At 41.1% G+C, this 22,794-nt stretch overlaps 1 protein-coding gene across 2 annotated transcripts in view; it reads left to right on the plus strand.

Annotated features, from left to right (window-relative positions):
• Positions 1–22,794, plus strand: part of SPATS2L (spermatogenesis associated serine rich 2 like) — a 169,572-nt gene that overhangs the window by 22,837 nt on the left and 123,941 nt on the right. The gene's annotated exons all lie outside the window — the stretch shown is intronic.

Here is a 22,794-nt window from a genome sequence, read left to right on the forward strand (position 1 = left end):
CATCGACGTTTCTATGGATTTCTGTAGTTTTCATGCATGCGAAATACCTCAAAGTTCCAGGGGAGAAAAGTCTTTATTTATAGAGATCATTGTGTTGTAGAAAGGAATTATGGTTAAGAGTGGTGGGCTCTGGGGCCAGACTACTTGGCTTTCCCTCCTTGAAGTGATAACCATTTTTGCTGTTGTCGAAGAACTTGGTCCAGTGAATCTGGAAGTCTGGCTCGCAGTCGTCAGTGCTCACTCAGCATTGATGGGGAGTGGAAGGACACAGACTTTTGAGCCAGACAGCCTGGCTTTGAATCTTGCTTCTGCTGCCTAGTAACTGTACGGTCTCTGCATGTCACCTGCCTCTCTGAGCCTCAGTTTCCTTCTCTTTAATATGGGGATGATTATACCCATCTTGCAGAGTTGTTGGGATATTTCTAGCTCATGTATGTAAAGTGGACTATATAAGATTGACCTTCAGTTAAATGGTAATTATTATTGTTATCAGTTATTGGTATTTGACTGGGTTCATCACAAGTATTTGTTGGAGGGGAAGCATGTTGTTATTTTTCGTTCCTCATACTTTACAAAAATATTTTTATTTTTATTTTTTTCCCCCCAGCAGTCTTGCTTGTTTAAAGTAATTTGCTTAGCAAGCCATTTTTCACTGTGAAAAGATCACCTCTGGTCTAGATCCTGTCAAATGATTGTAAATTCCAAATTGAAGTAGTCCAAAATAATGAGGTCTTATTGTACCTGGATGTTTCCATGAATGTTTAAACTTGATTCTTTTTACATAACCCTGAAACTTCAGTAGTAAGATGACTGTAACTTTTTGAAAAGAGCCATTAACGTTGGTTGTTTTCCATGAATGGAATAGAATACTTTACTTCCTCATATCTGAAATCTGAATCACCACGAAAACATTTTCTTTATTGTTGTTCAAAGAGAATTATTATGGAAACTACTGGTTGATTCTTCCTCTCTCTCTCTCTCTCTCTCTCACACACACACACACCCCCCTTAGTTTTTCTTTCACACACACACACACACACACACACACACACAGCTTAGTTTTTCTTTCCATTAGGCAACTGAAGAGTTACTATGTAAATTCTGGCAGCCTTCTCCCCATCAGACAAGCAAGGGCACAATCAATTCCTGTTTTCTTGGAACGTACCAGATAATCAGAAACTCTGATTATTCTGATGGAAGGCAACAAACAGCTTGATGGAAAGACGTACCAACTGAAAACAATTCTGATCATATTTTTGTCAGGAGAATGAGATGCCTCCAGCTGTCTGTCACTCATTATATTAGAGGTAGAAAGCAGGAATGTTTTGGCCTGCGAAAGATTACGGTTGTCTCACGCTGGAACACCAGTTTTACTGGCTGCTCATCCCAGAACAGTGACATTGGACGTCCATTCTGTAACTCCTCTTGCCAGTCGGTCATAGTCTCAAACCCATGTCACATGAGCACACTTAAGGAATTTTCTAATTATAGTTCAAAGTCTTTACTTTTATCTTTTTACGCTCATTCTGCAGACATCACTGATTGAAATGATTTCTCCCTCAGCATAATCCTATTGCCGGCAGTCACAAAAGAACAGGGAGATGGCAAATGAAACCCACAGTAACTGAAGAGGTGTCCGAATTCAATTAGGGAGCGACCTCTCCCATGCGGATGCATAAGCCATGTAAATGCATTTTAATTGTGAGCTGTGGTACTTATCTGGCCATGTTTATTTGGGATGCAAGTGCCAAAGCTGGATTTAGACCAGAACTCCAGATCTTCAAGCTCTAATGACTAATTTGCGTATCCATCGAATCCCTTAATTCATTTCTTAATTAGTTTCCCCAGAATTAGAGTTGCTTGGTTACAATCATTTCCACAAAATTTTCCAATAAAAACAAACATACATAGATTTTTTTTCCCCCTTTGGTTCACACATTTGCCCTGGTCTTAAAGAACTATTCTTCTTGGTAATCAAAATTATAACAACAATGACAACAACAAAACTAACATGTTGCCAGGCCGTAGAGTGTGAACTGAGGCACCAGGAACCGGTTTGATTCCCAACCCAACTACTTACAGCCGTGGGACCTGGGTCAAGTTACTTTCCCTCTCTGGGCTTCAGTTTCCTTTTGTAAAATGGGAAGGATAATAGTACATAGCTCATAGGGTTGTTTTAAGGATTAAAAAGGCATCGCGGGCTTCCCTGGTGGCGCAGTGGTTGAGAGTCCGCCTGCCGATGCAGGGGCATGGGTTCGTGCCCCGGTCTGGGAAGATCCCACATGCCGCGGAGCGGCTGGGCCCGTGAGCCATGGCCCCTGAGCCTGCACGCCCGGAGACTGTGCTCCGCAACGGGAGAGGCCGCAACAGTGAGAGGCCCACGTATCACACACACAAAAAAACAGAATAAAAAAGGCATTGCATGTAAGAACTAATATGCAGTCAGTGCCTGGCATTATCATAGATGCTAGTTATTATGTTTTTTGTCAATAAGACAGTGGGAGACGGAGGAGCAGATTTGCTGGTGCCACAATGTTGTCATCCAAGTATGTCCCATTTCTGTAGTCCATTGGGAGATCACTCATGATGGTCATGAAACATTGGAGACTCTGAGGTTGGAATTAAGCTCTATTGTTTGTATTTGTACTCCTCAGTTTAGCTCAGGATTAACATTTTTGACTTTCCATGCTTTATCAATATGAGTGCTAACTCGAAACCTTTTGGTGTAAAATTGCTTTAAAATTTGAATGAACATTTTGTTCTCTCGGTAGACACAATATTGGCCCTCATTAAAAGGAAAAATGCAATTACAGTATGTAAAAAATATATATATGTGGCAGGGAGAGGAGATTTGGGGGTATTGGCTTCAGTAAATTCATTGGAAAATTTCAAACTATTTTTTAACAGAGTTAAATGCATTTAATGTCTTGGTTCAGATTTAGTCAGTGTGCAGGAGTGAAAGTCTAGGGAAAGATAAATCTAGTAATTTAATGAGCTTTCCTCATGGCTACGTTAAGAGTTAGTTTATATTAAAATAGATTTCTAAGGGATTCACCAGAATTACCTTTCTTAGGTTTTTGTTTTGTTTTGTCTTAGAAACTAAGGTCCTATCCAGCAATTCCACTCTCATGCATGCACAGGTGTGCACTTGTCTGTGTATTCTAGAGAAATGTACACTTGCATACATCCAGAGATGTGTAAATTGTTCTTAGCAGCATTATTTGTATTCGTCTCAAATTAGAAACACAGAATATCCACCAGTAGTAGAATGGATGAATAAACGGTTGTGTAATCATAAGGAATTAAGATGCCTATAACTATATAGCGGAATATTATACAGCAATGAAAAAAGAATAAATTAGTGCTACACACAAGAAGGGGGATACATCTTAAGACGTAATGTTAAAAGAAAGAAGATACAAAGTATACATAGCAATCTTATTTCATTTATGTAAAGTATGAAAACAGACAAAAGTAAACTCTGTTGCTAAGGGTTACAGACATAAGTGGCCAGGAATTTATTACTGAAAGAATCAGGATAGTGGTTCCCTCTGAAGGGCATGCAGGGAGAGAGAGAGGAGTTGCGGGGCTCCTGCAAGTGCTGGCAACGTTCTGGTTTTTGACAGGGGGCTGGCAGTCGCATGGGTAATACACAGTATATACATCAAACATTAATGTTTCGTGTGCTTTTCTGGTTGTGGCTTAGAGTTCATAATTTTAAAAGTTTTAAAAAAGGCAAAATAAACTCTTTCCAACCCAGGTTGGTTTATCCTTGTCCTGCATAGTTTTAGGCCAAGAGATTCCTGTGATTATAAGTGACTCTAGAAGTAAACTACTGCCTCACTGCCTGGCAAAGTGGCCTCCAAAATAGGATATGTACCCACAGGGAGCTCTTGAGAAGATTCATTTCGTTGAGAAAGACAGTGATTAGAATTTTCATTTACATTCATTTTATTATCATGAAACATTATGATAACAGATGGTGACTATATTGGCACTGGCATCATTCCTGGGTCCACGTGTCAAATGGTCGAGTATCACCTGGAGGGAGGGAGGTGAGGCCTCCTCTTCACAGTGGCTTCCCCTCTGGCTCATCTGCTTTGGTTATTTTGCGGAATATATCATGCCTGGTCAACTGTATTTACAAATTCTATGTTTTAGTTTTAACAAACCCTCACAGAGTCTTAAAAAGATTCTACAAAGAATTCCCATAAATTGAAGACAATTTTAATATTGCAAGCAACAAGAAAATGTCAAAGTTTAACATGAACTCTGTCGGCCCTGTTATGAGGTAATGACGGTGTTCATCTAATCCGATCTTGCAAGAAGCTGGCCACCAAAATTCTAAATTATCTGGAAGACGTACAGATTTACATCCACCGTGGTTAATTAGTCATGAATCTCGTCCTGGGTGTATTTGACTTGGGACATCATGGTTAGCAAAATAGTACATCAATTCTGTCATTCTATTCTATTTTTTTATGTTTTATAATGTATATACAATAATACATGTATATGAATCGTAACAAACGATTATATATAGTTTGTACAATAATACATATATATATGAATCGTAAACAAACAGCCAAACCTTTTTTCGTTCAAACATGTAAGATGAAAATACCTTGGACACCACTGCCTTGTAGTTCAAAGGCTGCTCCCTGCTAATAGTTAAAATGTGTAGGAGAAGGTAAACTTACTATCCGTGTCAAAAAGAGGCACTTCTTGGTCTTAATGTTTTTATTGACAAATATCATCATAAAGCAATAGTTTATATTTTTTACTTCATTAAGACTTTCCCCAAGCCCTTGGTTTGGACTTGGGTAGGAAAAAATGGAAAGATGTATATACTCAGAATAGCTCTGTTTTTCTTATATTCCCTGTAAGATTCCTTTATGGTTACATATATACATACACACCGAGGTGTAGTGGGAAGGGTGCTTGACCAGCATTCAGGAGACCTGGTTCTAAGCCTAGTTCTGCCACTTGCCAGCAATCAGGCCACAGCACAGAGGCAGTACCCTCTCTGAGCTGTCCTTGCCTTTTCTCTCTCCTGAGGGGATAATAGCAACCCTTCCCTGGCCCTCACAGTGATCACATGTGAGAGCATCTGTAAAATGGAGTTTCCTACAAACAGAAGGAATTATGGTCCTGTCCCTTCTACTTCACCTTTAACAAAACGTAGCTTCTTATTAAAGTATTAATGTCCTTAACCTACAGGGCTCTTTTGATTGGAAGCTACAGAAACTGACTGGCTAGCTTAAACCAAAAGAGAATTATTTTTGAATTGTTTTATTGGCAGGATCCTGGGGCATCTATAGCATTGAAGGGATGGTAGAACCTTCAAACTGCATGAAGGGCCACCACCAGGGAAGGCCTTGCAGACTCGACATAGGGCTTTGTGGTCTCTTCTCTAAGGCATTGCTGTCAGTGTGATGGAGTGCTGATGACGTCTACGTGCTGGGGTTCATAGTTCAAAGTCTGAGGCTCCAAGAAGAGGGAACCTAATTTATCCAACTTAGGTTGATGACCGCCTTTTGACCAGTCAGCCTCAGGTGAAGGGAAAAGGTCACATAGGATAGACAAGGTTCCTGGGAGCTCTAGCCCTGCATGTCTGGGCCATCTCAGGAAATCAGGCATCCCTGTGAGCTTCTGCCTACCACTGGTATTAATGTTTCTATAGTTACTAATGACTCAACTCTCTTTAAGGGGCTTGAATAAAAGGAATCAAAGAAATTTAAATACGGAAGTATATATGAGCATTTTCTTCAATACATGTCAATGCCCCTAACTGAGTCTGGGCTTCTCCTATTTTTCTTGAGGTGAACACTGAAGTTGAAATCACTTTCATTAGATGTTGAAAATTCTCTGTAGGTCCCAAGGGGTCCTTCTGCCCAGGCTGCTTCTCTAAGGTTTGACTCCACTTCTACCTTTAGCTAGTGCTTTACCTCTGGTCAGAAAGAAGGCATTAAATGAATTTTAGGATTCCTAATGCCGATGCAGTCTTCACTGACAGCCTGACTTGACCTAAAATTTTATGCCAATGTGGAAAGAAGGTAAGAGAGGTACACAGAGACTGTGTACCACAAACAAGTCATCATACCACTAAAGGACCTTAATTTTTTTCTCTTGTGAACCTATTAAAGTATATTGGAATATATCACAGCCATTTCTAGACAGACGTATCCAGCTGTTCCTCACACCAGTGGGTATTTGATACATAGCATTTGTTCTACCAGGGCTCAAGCAGTTACTTATAATATTTTAATAACGGAAATGATGAAAATGTTTACATCCCTGAAAAATCGATGCATATCTTCCAAAACAAGTTAAATATTGCTATCAAATATTGCCCTGGCAAGTCCTAAATAGAGTATTGTCCCCTTTGGAACATTCACTATATAGCTATAAAGAGTGCAGAAATTCTTTGTTTTTAAAGCACATACACATAATGTAAGAACCAAATTTTATGTTGTTAACAGACAGTGAAGTATCTTTATGTAAAAAGAAAAGTTCTTTCTACCACCGAAGAAAGAGAAGTGGTAACAACAATCATTATTTTACCCAGTCTCCATTTTCCCAAGTGCTGAGTTATAATGTAATCTGTGGTTTATACTTTTTAAACCAACTCTCAATAGATTACCAACCCAGTGCCTCACACTGGTTAGGTTATAAGCATGATTTATTATTTGTCAGATTTTAAGTGCTGACCCATGAAATGTTAAACTTGTATTGACAGCTGTTGTCCAAAGGTTTGCAGGTGTCCTGACTAATGCTTTGAAAGACCAGCATTAGCAATAAATCACAGCATACATAATTTTTCGATAAAGTAGTGGAAAGGATTTTGCCTTCTAGGTCCTCTAAGCTTTGGTATTTGGAAGTTACTTAAACGGGAAATTAAAGTAAAGGGGTAAAGCATTCTCAGGCTTTAACTCTTGAATTTTGGGCCAGCCATAGTCAACAGCTAAAGCATCTTGGTAGCTTTGTTCTCCTAACCCTGAGATCTCTTGGCTCTGGGAGCTAACGAAGTGCCAAGCATAGGCCTAATTGCATTCCTAGTTACTGAGACAAAAATCTCAAAGGAATTTTCCTTTTTTTTCAAAGGAGTACCTTGAGCATTAACATTTTCTGGAATAGCAGAATTGTTTATAAGACTTCTGCAAAGCTTTCTGAAAAGAGAGCTTGAAGAGGGCTCTGGCAGCCAGTTAAGAGGCACGCAGTTGCTCACCTAGAGTGACAAAGAGTTAGGGAGAGGAAATCAACAAGTAGGAGAGACGTGGCTCTGTCCTCTAAGCTTGCTCTCTGCTAATGAGCTGATGTTCTCTTTTCTTCTTCTTTCTCTATGGTCTGCTCAAAGATTTAGCAAAATGGTGCATGATCTATTCAGCTAGCCCCACGGTAGACCACCGGCGGACTGTAAGTTCTGTTCACTAGTATTTCCAGTGCTGTGACTACCGCTCGATACATAAGAAATGTTCCATTGGTATTTGTTGAATGAAGGAATATATTCAGGTAGGTCTTTCTGTGATCTGTATATTGGTGATTTATATATTGGGCCAGGTATACTCTGGGCCACATTACTTCTGATCAAGGAATCGGTATCCAAATTTAGTAGACTGGGACCTTCCAGTGTGATGGAGAATAAGGGCTTGGAGAAACCCAAACTTGGAACCACCTGAATCCTCAGCAGTATTAAAGGAACTGATACAACCTTCCAGGAGGCTTAATTTACTCCAGAAGTTAGCATAGCCAGTGAAAAGTTTTAGCTTATCACAGTTTTTCTTAATGTAAATAGTTTTGCGGAGTTCTTACCACACTGACAGTATCAGTTTCAACTTTATAGAATTTTGCTTTTAATACATCAGTTGGCACGCACCCAGTGCCAAGACCAAGGGTTAGCTCACTGCTTCACTTCCTTCCTCCAAGCTGCAACTTCGCTCACAACGCCAGGCAGCTGTCTCCCAAATGTATGCTGTCAGTAATGTAGGAAACCAGATGACCAAAAGAGGGTAAATCAGCACAAATTTATCGTCAGAGCTGAGAGAAAGAACCTCAAAATGAATGCTCTGCTAACTGTGGGTCAGAAATGTTATCTCTGTATCTCAAGGACAGGACGTTTTTGTTTTCTTGGCTGTGTTGGGTCTTTGCTGCGTGCGGGCTTTCTCTAGCTGCAGTGAGCGGGGCTCCTCTTCATTGTGGTGGCTTCTCTTGTGGTGGAGCACGGGCTCTAGGCACACGGGCTTCAATAGTCGTGGCATGTGGGCTCAGTAGTTGTGGCTCGCAGGCTCTAGAGCGCAGGCTCAGTAGTTGTAGCACATGGGCTTAGTTGTTTCGTGGCACGTGGGATCTTCTTGGACCAGGGCTCAAACCCATGTCCCCTGCATCGGCAGGCGGAGTCTTAACCACTGCGCCACCACGGAAGTCCCTCAAGGATAGAACATTTAATATAGATTTGGGTACAAAGTACACATCACCCTCCAGGCATGCTCAACTGTGTCAACCAGAAAAATTTCTTTAGTGTTTATCATTTCCCCTTTTTCCTAAATTAAAAAATACTAACGTGAACTCTTGACTCTCAACAACACGTTACTATTGTATATAGGGCAAAGAGTAAATAAGACACTTGCCTAATGACAAAACAGTTCATTTTAACTCAGCAAACTGGGAGTAATATTTGCTTGTTATCTTTTTTCCATGCTTCTTTGTGGAAATAGGCCACAATCATTTTTATTCCATCATTCTTCATTACCTTATAGCAGGCTTCCTGTTTATGCTATGAAGAGCTGTTTTTAAAGACCCTTGAGGGGTCTTTCACCTATAGTACCCCTTTAGAATATCTGAGGGTTTGGAAATATAGAAACTTCTCTTAATGAAATATGCTTAATGGTCTGTGCAGAGTATTGCAATATTTACACCTAGTTCAGGTAATGTAAATTATATTTAATTAGTCATTCTGGGAAAGTAGTAGATATTTTAGAGTAGATTCAGTACCTAGAACCCACTGTTTGCCTATTATGTATAGTATATCAGATAAAATTCTATGAGGACTATTTATAGATTAAAAAAAGTGTTTGCAGTAGCATAAAGCCAATTCTTAGGGACTCATAATAATACAAAGAACATGTCATGTTGGGGCATGAAAAGCATCCATGTGGGACAGACTTTTATAAAACTTCTTTGTAAACTTTAAAGTGCTATACAAATGTAATCATTATTTTTACATTTGTGACATGCAGAACTTCTGGGCTGAATGACAGTCCATAACTTTGTGTTTTAATGCTGAATATGTTCCTGTTTCAAGTGAGATTTCCTTTTTCACATGTAACCCTTGTGTCAGAGACTCCCTGAGTTCCTTAATTGGATTCCTTCACACCGTACTTGACTTTTGAACCCTCCAGACCATGCTTGTGCCAGGAGAAGCACACTTCACATGATGCTTTAGAAGGTGGTATGATTTCTAGGAAGGAACCTCAACCTGCATCACAACTGCAATCTATAGATGACGGCTAAGAGCCCCACCGTGGTCATCTCCCAGTCCCTCCTGCGTACTGGAATAGGACTGAGAAATCACTCATTCCTGGCCTTATGTGGCCCCCCTTATGGGCCTCTGACATGCCTACTTTTCCAGAACTTCTCTGCCATGACACTCTGCTGCTTTGGTATCTTCTGCAGACTGGTCCTTTTTTGGTAGTTATTCCAGCCGCCTGCGTTTTTTTTCCTGCCATCACCGTGTCTTGGTTGGTCGCTCTGTTTCTCTCTGTCCTCCCAACACCACACCTTCTCTGCGCTTCAGCCTCCTTTTTTGCCCCCATGGCTGCAAGAAACTAGAAACAAGAAAATGTGTCCTGGTATTATTCCTCTGTCCATTTCCCACTGCCCTCTCTCTTCCCTGGGTGAAATCGCTCTTTTCTCCAGCGCTCCAGCGTTGCCAGCTGCATCTTTGTTCCCCTCTCTTGCCCGAGAGCTCGCGTGGAGTGGGCACAGGGGTGGGGGGAGGTCTGGGGGGGGGCACAGCCCCTTTCTCCGCGGCTCTAGAAGTGCCTCATTTGTCCGCACCCAGGACCAGGCCATGGGAAACAGACTCCCGGACAGTCACCATGGACTATACAAATATTACTTCCATTTAGCTTGACCTTTCATTGTGCTCTAAAATGACTGAAAATACTTAAATGGTATGCAGTATGTTTCCGGAAACAAAAATAAATGGGGTTCTTTTAAGAAGCCACACTTGAACTTTTGCCCTTTCCTTCCTTTTTGAGTCATTGTATCCAGTTCAAGGTTTCCTTTTAGCATGTCTTTTTCTTTGGTGAGAAATTGCTAATTTCTCTACTGATAAAATTATGAATCGTAGAAGCCATGTAAAGATAAGGATACCTCATCTGGCCTTAAAACACCTAGCTCTCTCTGGGAATTGAGTCTTGTGAACATTTCTTAAGTGCCGACTGTGTGGCAGGCACCCGCAGACAGACTGACTAGTTCTGTAACCGCGTTAATGTACTAATTCAACTAATCCTCACAGCGGCCTTGTGAGGCGGGTAGTATTGTTATTTGTCTGTGTTTTAGGACGTAGACACTGAGGCATAGTGAAAACAAGTTAGTTGCCCAAGTTCACACAGTTAGCATGGGCAGGGCCTGGACTTGAACCTCGGGGGTCTGCCTCAGTGCCCACGTTCTCAACTACTGAACTAGCTGCCTTAAATGCCTTGAGTGCATCATGTAACCCCTGGGAGCCTGATTCGTCATCTCTGAGGTGGTACTAGTAACACCTACCTTACTAAATTGTGGGGAGGATCAAATGAAATGATTATTTGAAAGGGCCCAGTGTAGATTGTGACATGCTAAGACATCAGGGTTAATTTTGGGCTAACTGTCGATAAGATATTTTCTGTTAGGTGGGTCTTATTGTTGAATCTGGCCCTTGCTCCTTGGATATACTGCTGGTTCAGATGAAACACTGCCTGTTTGTCTTGAGGGTTTTTTTGAAATTTCAGAAAACCCCAGGTTTCACAATGAAAATGATCCTTTTATTCCTAAATGGTAGCATCTGGGAGTATTTAGAGCATAGGCAAAACTCAGTGTAACACTTTTAACATGCCAAGTAATTTCAATGACATTCGTTCCCTTTAACCCCTTTAACATTAATGTAGCACTTAACACCCCTCCCTTTTTTTCTAAATCACGCAAAATTAATTTTCTTCCAAGTCTTCTGTTTACTGCATACCGAGTACTTGTCATGAAGGGTCCTTCAGTGTATAACATGGGGTCTGGGACCATGCTTTTCAACACACAGCCCTGAAATAGGAGATATCAGGCAAGATTTAGGCCAATGGAAGAGAGGTGGAAATCGAGTCTAAAGATGAGGATTTAGAACGACCACGGGCTGGGACTTCCCTGGTGGCGCAGTGGTTAAGAATCCGCCTGCCAACGCAGGGGACACGGGTTGAGCCCTGGTCCAGGAAGATCACACGTGCAACGGAGCAACTAAACCCATGTGCCACCACTACTGAGCCTGTACTCTAGAGCCTGCGAGCCACAACTACTGAAGCCTGCGCGCCTAGAGGCCATTCTCTGCAACAAGAGAAGCCACCGCAATGAGAAGCCCACGCACCACAACGAAGAGTAGCCCCCGCTCACCACAACTAGAGAAAGCCCACGTGCAGCAATGAAGACCCAACACAGCCAAAAATAAATAAATAAACTAAATAAATTTATTTTAAAAAATGGATCTCCATTTCCTTATTAAAAAAAAATAGAAAGACCACGGGCTGAAAAACCCCATGTTTCAAAATATGGGACAGGACACCAGAGCCAGACCCCTAAGAGGTCTGATGGGTGGTGCTGGAATAGAGGGAGGACTTGGGAAGAAGCAGAAAGAGGAGACTCAGAAGGACAAGCCGAGCAGGAGATGGGTGTTTCCTGCAGCTGGTCCAGGGGAGATGGAAGCTTCCCTCTTCCTGGTGATGCCCGGCCTGGCTTTCCCTGCTCTCAGGCCCCCCTATGTGTTTTTGGGTCTCACAGTGTTTTCACAAGTCGAGATGCTGGAGACCTGTGTATTTACAGTCCCTTGGGAGAAGTGAATACCCAAAGACCTGAATTTTTTTGATTTATTGGAGCTCTCATACATCCTAGAAATGGAGTTCTTCCTGGTTTCTTACGAGACTTGCATTTCATACCTAGGGCATGCTGTTTGGAGGGTCTTCCAGGCAGGAGTCATGATCATAATGAGTTATTTTTTCCTCTTTTCTGGATAAGAACAATATCCTTGCCATTCAGTTTTCAAATATAGCAAGCAGTCATGGTAGAAGGATATCCTTATGTTAGGAAAGAAGTTGGCAGCCTCAGTGATGTGAAAATGTCCAATTTAGAAGATACTTTTAAAAAGAAAAGCTGCTTTAAGTCCTTTTTGGAACCAGGTAGAATAAAAATGAATAAATAAAAAATTTAAAGTACAATGTGCAGTCTGACAACACATTCTACTTCCTCTCTTTAGTCTTGTAGGTACTTGTCAATTTTGCCTGAACTTCAGGTGTTGTTTTTATCATTTCCTTAAAATGTCAAACTGCAAACTGGTTCTGCCATCTAATGGGGAGCATAACTTGGATGATAGATTTTCTAGCTGACGCATGTAATCAGTGCACTACAAGAATGTTGCCAGGGACTAAACATCTAGAATCTCTTTAAGAATATTGGTAAGTGTGTAAAAAGAGTACTTACACAAGAGGGGGAAAAAGACATCCAATTCCAAAGAAAGAGTCAAAATGGAGTGTATAAGTCAGCCATGACTGGAAGTAGATAAAGAGAGAGCTTCTAGTAAAAACAATTATCTAATTGATTAAGGTGTTTGCAGTTAACACTCATCAGAATTACAGATAGTAGCACATCTATTACACTTCACCAACCCAAGCCTATATGGTTTCTCTTCATGAAGTGCTGAACTGGTCAGAGCACTTGATATGCATGTAACTCAAGTAAATTAAACTATTGACTCAATTGGTGGAGGCAATATGTATTTCTAAAAATCCTTTAAGAATGTGTTCACTGTTTTGTCACAGAAGTTTTATTTCTAGGAATTTATGCTAAGGAAATAATTAAAGATACGTGCAAAGGTTTTGGCCACTAAGGTGTTAATCACACCATTGCTCATAATAGGGTAAATAGGAAATTGCTTACATGTACAACAATAACAGATTAGTTAAATATATTATGTTACAAATAGTGAAATACTGCTCAGCTACTATAGACGATATAGTCAAATATTGATAATGAAAAGATGTTCATCATATATTGTTAAGTGATAAAAATCCCATTATTAAAAAAAACAAGTATGCACAGAATGATCACATTTTGGTAATATATGGATATATTCTTAGAAAATGACCTGGAAATATATTTAAGGGTTTTTGTTTTTTTTTACATCTTTATTGGAGTATAGTTGCTTTACAATGGTGTGTTAGTTTCTGCTGTATAACAAAGTGAATCAGTTATACATATACACATGTCCCCATATCTCCTCCCTCTTGCGTCTCCCTCCCACCCTCCCTATCCCACCCCTCCAGGCGGTCACAAAGCACCGAGCTGATCTCCCTGTGCTATGCGGCTGCTTCCCACGAGCTATCTATTTTACGTTTGGTAGTGTATAGATGTCCATGCCACTCTCTCACTTTGTCACAGCTTACCCTATTTAAGGGTTTTTTAAGTGGTTCTCTGGGTAGTAAGATCCATGAGCATTTCAAATGTTCTTCATTTTTGTGTGTCTTTAATTTCCTACTCTAAACATACTGCTTTTTCTAATAAGAACCAACAAAGTTTATTTTTAATTGAAAAAAGGAAAATATGAGTCAAGCCATATGAAAATGACGGGTTCTAGACACCTCATGTGATGCTCTTCAGGAGAATATATTTGTAAACGTACTTCAGCTGAATATGCCATGATTTGAGAACAGTAACTGCCCTTTCCTACACCTGATTTAGCAGAGATTATTAGCTTTCTTCCTAATCTCTGCAAAACGGAGGAACTCAACCTATTAGACCATCTCTGGGGTTTCTTCCTACTCCCAAATGCTAGGTCTGAGAAACTGCTGAGTGGGGGGCTTACTGCATTTCTCATAATTACAAGCTGCCATGTGATGAAAGTGTATTAAGAAGGATTCATCTTATTATTTGTAGTACATTCAAACCAACCCACTCTGAAAGATTTTTCGTGATTCTGTCTTCTGACGCTTTGGAGAGAGACCTTCACATGATCTAGTTTTTCCATCACTTGTTGATTACCCTAGTTTTGAATGTTTGGGGAGAGCTTACGGTGAGGGTGACATTGCAGGGGAATGTGTTTCAGGGGAACTTCAGCAGTAGGTGGGAAGCAGTTGAAGGAAAGAGCGACAGAGAATTAACCTCCACTAGAAAATAAAAGTCCCGCCAGCTGTTAACCCTTACAGCCCCTCAGCCTCTTCCTTTGGTATCAAGGAAGGCCTCTGTATGTCCATACACCCTGGGCCAGGTTTAGCTCAGTGAGGCGAGACGTCATATATTTTTCTCATTAAGCACTCTTGGCAGATGTCATGGTATTGCAATCAGTTCCTCCTACCTGTAAAAATAGTTTCAGAATGAGTTCACCGTCAACACAGAGGTAAATTACAATGCACATCTGGCAGGTTGACTTTTTAATTCTGTAACTTCTGAATGGAGGTTGGTGGAAAGAATATTGTGCCACGAGTTAGGAAAGAAAACTGTTTTGATCCTGGCTCTTCCGTGAATTAGTAGAACCTTAGAGTTTTTTTAGGTCCAAGTTTTTCTCCTCTGTAGAGTGAGAGGGTTGAATTCAGTGATTTTCAAGCTTCCTTCCAGTTCTGAAATTATATGAAAATGATTTACAGAGGCCATTTATTGTTGCCTGCATGACTCTAGACCAAAGGCAGGGTGTCTGTTAGCAATCCAGCCTTGTGAGTCCTCAGTCTCTTATCTCCCTTGGTGCAATAAACGCTGTTTTCTTGTTTATCTTGCTTTTCTCGTGCCACACTAAATAATTTCAGAGAGCATCTCATTTTGGCATGCCGTATATCCTCTAATGTATGATGTGTCTTTGTGACTGGTGAAAAAAAAAATTCTTAATAGCAGCTGCTTCTCTAGTTTTTAAAGCTATCGCCTGAGAACTAAATGTCAATTCAAAGATTCCCATATTTGTTATCATTTCGAACCTAACCTATAGAATTCTAAGGCAAAATCTGAAACAGAAAAATTCCTGCCTTGAGACAGTGAACTCATAAATATGTAGTATGATTTATCCCTATAATTTAAGAAGAAATTAGGATATTTAACATTTTTAGCAACATTTTTTTTCAGTAACTACACTGAATATGCCGCTGGGCCGCTGCACATGCCTGCTGATGCTGCACTTTTAATTGTAGGTACCGTATTTTAAGATTGAGTAATGGTTTCAAATGAATCTACTATAAAAGGAGAATCAGGTTACCCTAATGAAAGATTTTATAAATCAGACACTTGTGTGTTTTTACTTTATCTCTAATTTGTAGACTCCTTTACATATATAGGATCTCTGTTTTCTATAGTAAGCACAGAAAACCCAACCGAAACAGGCCACAGAGGAGACTACCAATTGCCCCTCCGACACCCTTTCTTTCCTTCTTCCTTAGTAGCACACCTCTCTGAGCTTGTGTTCACAAGATGGCTGAGGCAGCTTTAGTTCCATGATCCTCTTCCATTCAAGCCTAGCAGAAAGAAAGTCCAATTTCCTAATAGCCTTAAGCAAAGCCCTGGATTGGCTTCTCTTTGGCCTGAGTGCCCATTTGGGGTTTTGTCGAACCCAAAACTGAGACATATGGAATGATGTGCTGATGGCTTCATCCTGGGTCATATACCTCACTCCCCACCCTTTCTGGAGGTAGTAAAATGGAGCTTTCGTGGCCAGGAGAAGTGGCAGTGAGTAGATACTGGATGATGACCAAACCACAAATATCCACCCCACCAAATCTGCCAGTTTCTTCTCTGAGTTCTGGTCTCTAGTAATGAGGTAGATGATCATTTGGTTTGCAAAGTTACACTGAATAATGATTTGGTCTTTGGGTTCACTTATGGTAAGTGAAATTGAAGTCTCAAGGCCATACCATAAATCCAGATTAAATATCAAAATATATATCTTTTAGTTTTCCAGATTAATGTCTTGCAATAAGCCATATAACTTCCCTTTTTCATTACCACCCTATTTAATGGCCTTCTAAAAGGGTAGAATCAAAGTTTGCCAAAAAAATGTTTAGACCTCGAATAATTATATTTTCCAACACAGCTTGTTGATGCAGCAGAGTACATTGTCTCTAAACATAAAGTTATATAACAAGTTAGAGCTAAATGAAATTTAAAATGACTTGTGACAAACCCTGAAAAAGTGGTACTTTAAAACAGTAATGTCAGCAAGCTGCCTATTATGTAAACCACAATACCAGTGCTCTGAGTTTAGGTGGAGGAGTTACTGGGCAATGACAAAAAATATCGTGGTCTGCTGTTTTGTATGAGTGAACATGTAGATGTGATTTGGAAGTGATTTACTGCATGATGGGACACGGTATGCCACAAGACAGATGACTATGGCCACAGTTCTGAAAATGTTGAGATGGCTTTCAATTAGCTTTGGGCAAGGCTGCTTCTTGCAGGAGCCAGTACTGATTTTTCAGAATGCCTCCTAGCTTTTCAGCAGAAGGGCCAATCATGTCAATCCTTTGAAGCTACTGGAAACATCACTGGAGGCTGGATTGCAGAATGCTCTCTTGCAGTGTCCAGGGGACTGGCTCCCTGGGCCGAAGATAGTAGGAACAAGAGTGTGGCCCCTGTAGTTTAGAGACCTCGGTTTGACACTGGCCCTCCACGTGTACCAGTAGATGACTTAAGCTCTTGGAGCCTCGATTTCCTCATCTGTAAAATGGGGGTATTTGAGAATCTAGTGAGAAAAGACAGGTAAAGCTTCTAGCCCAGTACCTCAGACCTGTCCTAAGTGTTCAATAAATGTTAACTATTTTTCTGTTTTCAGAGTTGCCCCTTGAAAAGAGGGAGGAGTGTTGAGTTTTTCACTCTTTTCTTTTCTTCTGAGTTTCACTAAGAAAAAAAGAAAAGTGTGAGAGTAAAGCAGTTGAGTTTGGGTTAGCTGCACCTGACAATGCTTTTACTTTGTTATATGGAAAAATGGAGAGTGGATACGGGCATATTGTAAGTGCCTTAGAGTCCTGTCCTGTACTTTTGATGCAAGTTTGTTGAAAACAGCCTTTTTGGAAGGATGATGTCATTGCATCACATCCAGGAATGGCAACCACCTGCTGTGGGAGCTGCAAGGACCCCGAGAAGTCAGTGAAGCTTCAGGCTGCATGGCACCATGTCAGAGACCCCTGAGACTGTCATTTTGGATCTGCTGGGAAGAGTGAGCATCTCAGAATAACAGGACCCTAGGACTGTTAACCCTTCATTTTACAATGAGGGAACTGCAGCCTGGAAAGGAAAAGTAACTCAAAGGCTACATGAAGAGTCAGGGACACAGGCAGGATCTGAAACCCAAGGTTCCTGATGTCCAGGTCAAGGAAATGATGACAGTAGTCCCTAGACTTTCCTGGGTATCCTCAAAACCTCTCCTTCTTTTCTTCTGCTAATTGCTAGTCTCATCCAACCACTGAAGGACAGGAATTCATTTCTTTCAGCCAGTTCCGTTTGTTAGAAGCCACCTTACTCCCTCCCCAAATGATCTTCCTATTGTGGCCACTTAATCTGCCACTAATGGAACCCACAACTCCTGTCTAGGGGTCTAAGAGTAGCCCCCATCCTCAGCTTTGAATGGGAGCAGGGCTGGAGGCGTCATGGTTACTATCCAGGCTTCCTCCTCAGCCCCTTGTTTTCAGCCCGGTGCCTCACACTGTCCTCTGTAATGTCTGGTCTCCAGCCTCTTAGCCTTCCTGGGGGTTCTTTGGGGACCAACTAGCTGGCTTCTCCTTTGTATTCTTCTCACCTGCCTCTGCTGAGTCAGGTACCACTCCTCTGTTTGCTTTCTATCTTTCAGAATTATGTCTCAGCCGTTTTTGTCTCCTCTCCCATTTGTTGTCCTTTGGAGCTTATACCTTGTTTATTTCTTTCTCTTTTTTTTTTTTATTTTGATCAGAGGATATATTCTTTTTTTTTTTTTTTTTTTACATCTTTATTGGAGTATAATTGCTTTACAATGGTGTGTTAGTTTCTGCTTCATAACAAAGTGAATCGGTGATACATATACATATGTTCCCCTATCTCTTCCCTCTTGCGTCTCCCTCCCTCCCACCCTCCTCTTTCTCTCTTAATACAAGGTTTTAATGTGGACCCAAAGCCCAGTGGATAGTGACTGACCAGGACTGAGAGCAGTTAATTTTTTTTTTGGAGTGTTGAGGACCTTGGCCTTCAGCAATACAGAGAATGACTTAAGGAAATCTCAGTTCGCAGGTGTAAGGAGTTATGCTCAGCAAAGCGTGCACCATATGTTCCTTCACTGCCGAGAACCTTCCGAAAAACAAGTCTTATCAGGTTTTGTGTTATCACCAAAAGTTAATCTCCCAGCATGGTTCCCAATCACGTTTATGAAAGTGTTTTGAAAATGAAATGCGCCACTATGAAGTCAATGGCTGGAAGTCAATGAGAACTGCTGAGGGAGAGGCGTGTTTGTATATTTCTTCTGTAGCTGAACACTCGCTGGGAGGAAGCGCACAACATCTCTCGGTGTTTGTGTTTTTAGATGCACCAACCAGCAATGGGAAGCTTTCCTCCGACTGTGTACATACCTGCAATGCAGAGGAAGAAGTGTTTGTTAAGTGAATAAACTTAATGTATGGTAGACGATTTTGTGACTACAGCAACGTGTTTGCAATAAAAACAGTGAAGGCAAGACGCTTTTCAAGATCCTGAGAAAATTAAATGAATGGCACGTATTTTATTTTATCAGGGACTAAAATTTTCCATTAAAAAATAAATATATTAGCCTGTCAGTAACCTTTATCCAACACCTGATGTATTTTAGTTAGTATTCCATTATTCCTGGTGTTCTGACATGCATAATTGTTACCAAAGGGATTCTCTAATATTATATTCAGAATCCATGGTGGATTTACATAGCCTTAAACTGAAGGAGGAGGCATGAAAAGTTTTGTATTCACTCCTCCCCGCACCATCCCTGTAGTGAGGGATTATAAATTGAGTTTTATTTTGATACAAGACATTTCAGCCTTGTGAAAACATAGCTAACAAGAATGTAGACCTTCAGAATGGCCGTCATCAAAAAATCTACAAACAATAAATGCTGGAGGGGGTGTGGAGAAGAGGGAACCCTCTTGCACTGTTGGTGGGAATGTGAATTGATACAGCCACTATGGAGAACAGTATGGAGGTTCCTTAAAAATCTAAAAATAGAACTACCATATGACCCAGCAATCCCACTACTGGGCATATACCCTGAGAAAACCATAATTCAAAAATACACATGCACCCCAATGTTCATTGCAGCACTGTTTACAATAGCCAGGACATGGAAGCAACCTAAGTGTCCATCGACAGATGAATGGATAAAGAAGATGTGGCACATATATACAATGGAATATTAGTCAGCCATAAAAGAAATGAAATTGAGTTATTTGTCATGAGGTGGATGGACCTAGAGTCTGTCATGCAGAGTGAAGTTAAGTCAGAAAGAGAAAAACAAATACCGTATGCTAACACATATATATGGAATCTAAAATTAAAAAAAAAAAAAAGGTTCTGAAGAACCTAGGGACAGGACAGGGATAAAGATGCAAATGTATAGAATGGACTTGACGCGGGGAGGGGGAAGGGTAAGCTGGGACGAAGTGAGAGAGTGGCATGGACACGTATACACTACCAAATGTAAAATAGATAGCTAGTGGGAAGCAGCCGCATAGCACAGGGAGATCAGCTCGGTGCTTTGTGACCACCTAGAGGGGTGGGATAGAGAGGGTGGGAGGGAGACACGAGAGGGAGGGGATCTGGGGATATATGTACACGTACAGCTGATTCACTTTGTTGTACAGCAGAAACTAACACACCATTGTGAAGCACTTATACTCCAATAAAGATGTAAAAAAAGCAATAAACGGCTGTAAGAATTCAAAAAAAAGAAAAAGAATGTAGACCTTAGTGTAAAGTGGTCCTGTGGACTTTATTCAGGGAGTACTGGATTCTAGAAGTATCTGAGGAGTTTGGTTAGAAATCCCTGCCCTTTGACAGAGTTCTTTAAGAGGGGGGATCTAGCTCAGTATTGTTCAATTAATGGTTGCTTTCTATTGCCTTTTAACGGATTAAGAATGTTCATGTCTCTTCTCCAGTCTATTTGGCCACCTTTTTGGTTTGGGTCATTGCCCGTTTCAGTGGACATCTCAGCTTCGTGTTTATGCGCTTGAAGGAAGAACCAGCGACGGATGCACTCCTGTGTCTGCACCTCTTGCCTAGATGACATTACCATGCCTTATGGTCTACAACCCTAAGAAGTGCACGCTGCGTCTGTATTCTTAGTTTGTTTTCTTGTGTGAGCAAAAACTCATGATTTAAAGATGATAGAGAAGGACATACATTTAAAGACGTAAAATAAGTTTTGCAAGCTCTGTATAAAGTACAGAACATTTTGGTTTTGATGCCACTGTATAACCAGCAGAAGTTTAAGAGAACTAAAGACAAACAAGCAATCTTTCCCTCTCTCTCTCTTAAACATCCTCCCAGATAACAGGTTTAACTAGTATTTTCCCCCACTATGTTGATCAGTTGCTCTGGCCTTGTGCAGATACAGCTACAGAACGCTCTTGTGACCCGCTGCCTTTTTTTTTTTTTTTTTAAACCTTTAGCTTTAGAATAGCTGGATTTAATGGCAGGGGGCCTCAGCCTCTGTTCCTGAAGGCTCTTTTCCTCCCACTCCCTTGGAGAGGGAAGCATGATTAATTTCTCCCCTTCCCTTTTGATTATAGGAAAAATCGGGTGCAGGGTAACTCAGCGCCAGCACACCTGAATTCAGGGGGCAGCTCCCGAGACAATTGCTCTCTTGTTCCCAAGTCTCCTGGGCCTGGGGAGCATTGAGGGCAAAAGGGTAATGAATTCATCTAGGTGGTGATAAGAGCTACATTCCAAGAGGATTAACAGCACAAAAACCCCTATTCTAGGAGGAAAAAAAAAAAAAAACACGGAAAAAGCGGGGGTTGGGGGGGAACACCCACATTGACACACAAACATAGCTGCACAGGGAGCTTTTTAGTGAATGCTCAAAGCCACATTCCACTTTTAGCTGTCAAAACCCTGAGCTACACTGACAAGAGCATCTACATGTTGTACATGACAGGGACAGTCTTTAAAAGGTTGGGAGCATTCTTGTTCAAAGGAAGGGGATTGTTTGGTCGTAGTCTTCACTTTGCCCTAAGAATTACGTCTGGCCCCCTATCAACTACCTCCTTGATCAAATCACAGAAACATTTTCAAAATACCTTGATTTCAGACTTTTCAACCTAGAGGAGCAGGGGCGGGGGCGGCGTGGGGGGGAGGGGGAGGAAATGTCCATGTAATTTGCTAACCACATCTGAGAACGGTTCTGCTAATGGAAATCTGGCCACGTAAACTTTCCTAAAACAGCACCAGCACTGCAATGAAATTTAGGATCTTGAGTGTGCAACTCAAGTGGAGGCCCCTATTCATATGTGTTTGGATGGATATATTTGGTGAGACATAAAGGCAGCATCATTTCTGTCTGCTCATCAAGGGCCAGAACCAGCCCACACACATCTGCCTAGCTTTTCCTCCCTGCCTGTTAGGAAAATAAACCTCTCATTTTTCAAAAGAAGTCACTGCCCCTAAAGAGGAAAACCAGAGCACATGGCTGTGGTCCCTGGATCTTCTCCTCTTCCAAGAGGCCTTCACTATCCCCCACCCCCAATAGCTGTCAGACCCTAAATTTTCAGACTTTAAATCTCAACACCCTTTGTCTTCCTGCATCCCTTCTTTCACAAAGAAATCTGACTTACTTTAGCTTATCCCTAAAAAAATAATTCCGAAGGTGTTTGCCACTCAGACACATTGTTCTTGAGAAATAAACATGTAATCAACTCTTACAGAAGCAGTGACTTTTTCAAGTAGCGTGCTAGAGTCTAAAACAGAAATGTACCACACTATTGTAGGAAACGACAGCTTTTACCTTTTCTTGGCCACACTCTGGTTTTGTCTCCATTTGAGAACATTCCACAAATATCAAAATGGGCCTTTGGTAAAGACGCCCGATCCACATTTTGCATGTCTGAATCCGTTGGAAATATACCCTCTTGATGTCATTCAGACTTAATGAAGTTAAACATTTGCCAAGTGAGTTTGTTTTTGAGAGGAGTCGCTTCAGGAAGGCATGTTGGAGCAGACCGAAGCTTAGCTGACCGTGAATAAGTGTTTGCCTACGTCTGTCATTTTATAAACACTGTGAATCATTAGCTCAGACCCCCTCTTTTATCCCAAAGAGAAAAAGATGCATTGGCCAACACCGTGCATTTTAGTGAAGGCTCTTTGTTCTCAGTAGAAACGGATATTGATGCCCCTCACCTTCCTGCAATGAGATGACTTCAGCTTTAGCTCGAGACGCTGGCAGTGGAGCTGTAGGGCTGGTGCAGTTAACCAGCCCCAGTAGAGTTGCATGTGGCCATCTCTTACCTGCTTCACTGTCGTGCCTCTGAGATCCTCACCAAAGTGGGAGGCTGTTTAGTGCCAAGGATTCTTTTTTTTTTTTTTTTAACATCTTTGTTG

This window comes from Phocoena phocoena, chromosome 7, assembly GCF_963924675.1.
Source record: "Phocoena phocoena chromosome 7, mPhoPho1.1, whole genome shotgun sequence".
Lineage (NCBI taxonomy): Eukaryota > Metazoa > Chordata > Mammalia > Artiodactyla > Phocoenidae > Phocoena > Phocoena phocoena.